Below are 6,000 nucleotides of genomic sequence, written 5' to 3'. Positions count from 1 at the left end.
TGTTCATTTGGATATATAGTTATTCTAGAATCCAAAACTGTTTCATATTTTCATCTGTACAATAACTAGAAGCGAAGTTATTGCCAATTAAGTAAAACGTATTTAATGCTGTTGGTCTGAAAACGAAACCTTTGAATGCGTTTTCTGAAGATTTGTGTTGTTGTTGTGGTTTTTTTTTTCTTGTTTTTTTTTCCCCCTACTTCCTTTCGCGAAAATCTTGATTTCTCAAGCATTCTTCAAAATACTGAGAAATTGAATTTTCTGGATGTTATGCCGAAACTAATATTTGGAAAGAAAAGTGATTTGCCTCCTCCGGGAATCGATCCCGGGTCCCCTTGCATACCCGGGAAATGGCGCTAACCAATACAACAGAGATACACTTTTCAATTCCTTTTAAAATTGCTGTAGTTAAGAGAGGCTGCTGACTCCACTCGGCGCTTCACGCTACTAATGCGTGTTAAAAGGAATTGAAAAGTGTGCCTCTGGTGTATTGGTTGGCGCACTTGCCCGATATCCAAGGGGAAACGGGTTCGATTCCCAGAGGAGCCAAATCACTTTTCTTTCCAAATATCAGTTTCGGCATTAACATCCAGAAAATTCAATTTCTCAGAATATTTCAGGCTGAAAAAATACCATCTCTTCATCATTCAAAATATCTGTAGGAAATTTTTCCCCACTGTATTTTAAACAGCTCTGGCTGTATACCCGGCTTAAAGTGGCAAAATCAGTTTGCTTTTTGAAGTGACGTCTAATTGTTAAAAAAACGGTGTAAGGAACAGCTATTGGCTGTAGCGATAATATTGACATCACACTTTGCTAAATGACGGCGGAAAAATCAGCCTGGGATTTCCCAGAGGCTCCAGACCAGTCTTTCCCAAATAAAGGCAATATCACCCCTGTTTGGCGATGGAATTGTCCGGAGGGGAGCGATAGAAGCTTAGAGTATAACATAGGTCCTATGGGTTCGCTTTAGTCGGGGGCGATGACAGGAAAAAATTTCTGAAGAAGGAGGATGACAGAATAAAAAGTTTGGGAAACTACGTTCTAGACCAGCATTTCCCAAAGGTGGCAATATTATCCCCCGCGGGGGGGGGGGGGGATGGGGGAGATGTTGCCCACTTTGGGAGAAGCTACAAGTAAACTGAAGAGCCAAAAAAACTGGTAAGGGCATGCGTATGCAAATAAAGAGATATGGAACCAATCAGAGTACGGCGCTGCGGTCGGCAACGCATATATAACACAACAAGTGTCTGGCATAGTTGTTAGATCGGTTACTGCTGTTACAATGGCAGGTTATCGAGATTTAAGTGAGTTTGAACGTGGTGTTATAGTCGGCGCACGAGAGATGGGACATAACATCTCCGAGGTAGCGATGAAATTTGGATTTTCACGTACGACCATTTCACGAGTGTACCGTGAATATCGGGAATCCGATAAAAAATTAAATCTACGACATCGCTGTGGCCGGAAAAAGATCATGCAAGAACGGGACCAACGACGACTGACGAGAATCATTAAACGTGACAGACGTGCAACCCTTCCGCAAATTGCTGCACATTTCAATGCTGGGCCATCAACAAGTGTCAGCGTGCGAACCATTCAACGAAACATCATCGATATGGGCTTTCGGAGCCGAAGGCCCACTCGTGTACCCTTGATGACTGCACGACACAAAGCTTTACGCCTCGCCTGGGCACGACAACACAGACATTAGACTGTTGAGGACTGGAAACACGTTGCCTGGTCTGACGAGTCTCGGTTCCAATTGCTTCGAGCTGATGGACGTGTACGGGTATGGAGACAACCTCATGAATCCATGGACCCTACATGTCAACAGGGGACTGTTCAAGCTGGTGGAGGCTCTGTGATGGTATGGGGCGTGTGCAGTTGGCGTGATATGGGACCCCTGATACGTCTAGATACGACTCTGACAGGCGACAGGTACGTAAGCATCCTGTCTGATCACCTGCACCCATTCATGCCCATTGTGCATTCCGACGGACTTGGACAATTTCAGCAGGACAATGCGACACCACACACGTCCAGAATTGCTACAAAGTAGCTCCAGGAACACTCTTCTGACTTTAGACACTTCCGCTGGCCACCTAAATCACCAAGACATGAACATTATTGAACATATCTGGGATGCCTTGCAACGTGCTGTTCAGATGAGATCTCCACCCCCTCTTACTCCTACGGATTTACGGACAGCCCTGCAGGATTCATGGTGTCAATTACCTCCAGCACTACTTCAGACGAGTCCATGCCACGTCGTGTTGCGGCACTTCTGCGCGCTCGCGGGGGCCCTACACGATATTAGGCAGGTGCACCAGTTTTTTTGGCTCTTCAGTGTATAACATAGGGTCTTACGGGTTGGCTTCAGTTGTTGGCGATGAGAGAAAAAAAATGTGAAACCGGGCTCTAGACAGTGACAATATTATGAAATTACGTTCACAGGAATGTTGAAAAATAGCTGAACAGAAAAATTCACTAAAACTAAGAAAAATTAATGAAAGTTCGAAATTAATTTAAGGAGTAATTCCTGACCTAATGATAATTTTGTCTGATTGAAAGTGATAATTCAAAATCTGTTAAAAATTCAAAATCAATGAAAAAAATTAAATCCAAACTTGGGGAATAAAATGATAGAAAATTAATGAAAGAAACAGCTCCAGAGAATTAATGAAAATTCAAAATTAGATTATGTGTTGTTGCAACATTATGTTGAATTAGTGAAAGATTCCAATAATTTTGTTTACACCCCCCCCCCCTCGTCGTTTGATTCGAGGGCCCTGGGCTGGACACAGCGAGCCCAACAGAGGCGTCAGAAACGAGGGTGCAATGGATGCTCTAATAACTGTGGCATACATGCTCAGCCTATGACCCGCCGGCCAAATGATAAAAAATGATGCCCTCGGAGTAATCTGATGTGGCCCGTGACCTCTAACATAATTTTCTAAAATGAATCAAGTGGCACATTTCCATATCGCTTAAATGACCCGCGATGCAGTTTCACATCACATAAGTGTCCCACGGCACATTTTCAAGTCACTTGAGTGTGTCCCACGACACACTTTAAAGTCACCTGAGTGTGACCCACGTCACACTTTCAAATCACCTAAGTGTGTCCCACGGCACACTTTCAGATCACTTGAGTGTCACATTCCCAGACCACATGAATGACCCACGGAGAATTGAAGATCTCTTGAGTGACCAACGACACAGTTCCAGATCACTCAAGCGGCCTATTTTAATATCATTTAAGTGTCCCACGGCATATTCCCGGATCACTTTAGTGACCCGTGGCATATTTACAGATTGCTGTGGCATATTCCACCTAAATGACCGGCCGCACAGTTCTAGATCACTCAAGTGGTCCGCGGCACATTTACACATCACTTAAGTGCCCCACGTCACAGTTCCAGATCACCGCCGCGGACGGCGGCATATTTCCTGATCACTCAGTTGTCCCACGGCACAGTCACAGTTTGATTTAATGACCCATGTCGCGTTTACAGATTGCCACAGTATATTCCCAGCTCATTCGAGTGACCTTCGGCACGGTTCCAGATCACTCAAGTGGCCCGTGACACATTTACAGATCACCAAAGTTATCCGTGGTATGTTTATAAATTACTTAAGTAACCTGCAGAGTGCTGTTCCAGATTTATCAAGTGGCCCGTTTTTCAAATCAGTGAGGTGGCCCACACTGACATAAAGGCTGAGCGCACACGTTTTTGAAAAACAGTTCTGAGCAACCCCCCCCCCCCCAGAATTTATTCAAAAATATCGAAATCCTCTGAATTGAGCTGAAGTCGAGTATTCGTGGGGGGGGGGGGGTGACTTAACACTTCCGAAACCTCTTGATCTTAGTCAGTTTCGTCTCGATTAGTAACGTCAAAATCCTGCTTTGACTTGCATCATTTCACAAGTTCGAGTTCGTGAGATTTCCACGCTCGTCAAACGCCCGTTCAACCAGTATCGATACATTGAAATGAAAAGTTTTTCCACGTTAAATTTCAGCTAGCGCAAACCAACTACGTAGTTAGTAGTCAGACAGCCTTTATTTAATCATTTATTCAATATTGATTGACCGATGCTTTTACAAGGGAATGCAGTGGTGAAATTTGTCAGAAGGGACGGTTGGTGTTACAAAAGCAATCGCAAACTGTTGTACAATCAATAATGTTTGCTGGGAGATAGTTCCAATCGGTTATTTTTCAAGGAAAGAAACTAAATTTGAAACAATCTATGAATGCAAAGATGGGTTTCAGTTTTAGGGAATGGTTAATTCTATTGGAAAAGTATGAAGCCCCCTCTCTCTCTCTCTCTCTTTCTCTGGATTTAGTCGATATGAAAAAGGCCGTGAAGGATTTTGAAAAGGAATGTTAATCGATAGATATGTCTACTGAGGAAAAGGGGTTCAGTGACGGAGACAGAGGATGACCAACAGCTTAAAATGAAGCGGATGGATTTATTTTGAATAGATTCTAGTTTTTCTATATTGGAGAGAGTGTGGGGGTCCTTGATTTCACAGGCATATGAGAGTACGGGAAGAATGTAGGTTTGGAAGCAGAGATGCCTGAGGTGACGGGTGGAGTTTTTAAGGTTTCGACGGAGAAAAAAAGAGTTTTTGGAGACACTTATGAAAGACGTAATCAACATGGAGGTTCCAACGGAGGTCGGCAGAAATAATTACACCCAGATGTTTATAAGAAACCTTGTTGATTTGAAAATTATTGGCAGAGTAAGAATCAAGGGGAAGTCTTTTGCGAGTAAGTTTCATAAAAACTGTTTTTGAAGAGTTAAGGGGTAATTGCCAGGAGGAGCATCATTCCGATATAATGTTGAGGTTATTTTGGAGAGATGCTTTGTCGGATTCGTTGTGCACTGTTTGGTAGATGACGTAATCGTCTGCAAAGAGTATCGTAAATCGTATGCAAATTAATGGAATTAAGAATATCGTTTATATAAATCAAAAATAATAATGGCGAGAGGACCGAACCTTGGGGCATGCCAGACTTAACCTGGAGAAATGGGGAGTTCTGGCCCTTGAACGAGACAAACTGACTGCGGTTGGTGAGGAAGGCTTCCACTCATTTAAGCAGTTCAACACATGGGCTAAGGTTTTGGAGTTTAAGTAGAGGTTTTGTGTGAGGCACCCTGTCAAATGAAATCCAAGAAAATTATATCAGTTTGGACGTTTTTGTCGATACTGCTTGTTATAAATCATGCATGAAAAGGGCTAATTGGTAGTTACTGATAAAGATGATCGAAAGCCGTGTTGATTAGGGAAAAAGAAGTTTATTGAATCAAGGTGTAAGTCTTTACATCCTAGAACAGCTGTTCTCAACCGGAGCTCCACGCAGTCTTTGGTGATGGTCCTCACATCCTGGAGCAGGGCCCCTGGTCTGGGACCTTTGTTGGGCCCCAATGTCAGCCTTTTCACGGGCTCCTCTATGATTAATTTATAGCGTGGAGAAACAAAAAATTATGACAATCGTCCCTGGCCCTAGGGCTGGAGTTATGTCAGCCCCACCCTTGTGGGGGGGCCATGCCTTTGGTGCTCCGTGTGCTTTTCCCGAGAACTTCGCGGCCACTCGAAGAAAGATTAATAAATCAGTAAATTTCATAAAGAAATAAATAAAAGAGCTAAACCTACGGGCTAAATTATATACTAAAAAAGTTCCGCGAGTCGATAAAAGTTGAGAACCGCTGCTCTATATCATTTGCAGGACCTTAACCGTAGCTGTCTGCTTACAGAAACCATTACTGTAACCATTTCAAACAGATTGGTTGTATCATTTCTGTTTATAGTTATCATCACTTCGTCCCGTAACGATAACGTAGACCACTGGTGCTCAACCGGGAAACCGATATGGCCCCCCTCGGATACTGAAATATATTGGAGGGGGAACGGGTGAAAATCAGATGAAAGGGAGAGCCATGAGAAATTATGAAGGGGGGGGGGCACAAAGAGCTGAGGAAATGAAGCTTTCA

Source organism: Pholcus phalangioides, unplaced genomic scaffold (assembly GCF_987345545.1).
Source record: "Pholcus phalangioides strain wild (caught in Gottingen) unplaced genomic scaffold, Ppha-v1.0 ptg000003l_1, whole genome shotgun sequence".
Classification (NCBI taxonomy): domain Eukaryota; kingdom Metazoa; phylum Arthropoda; class Arachnida; order Araneae; family Pholcidae; genus Pholcus; species Pholcus phalangioides.
Note: the sequence above shows the minus strand (reverse complement) of the source record.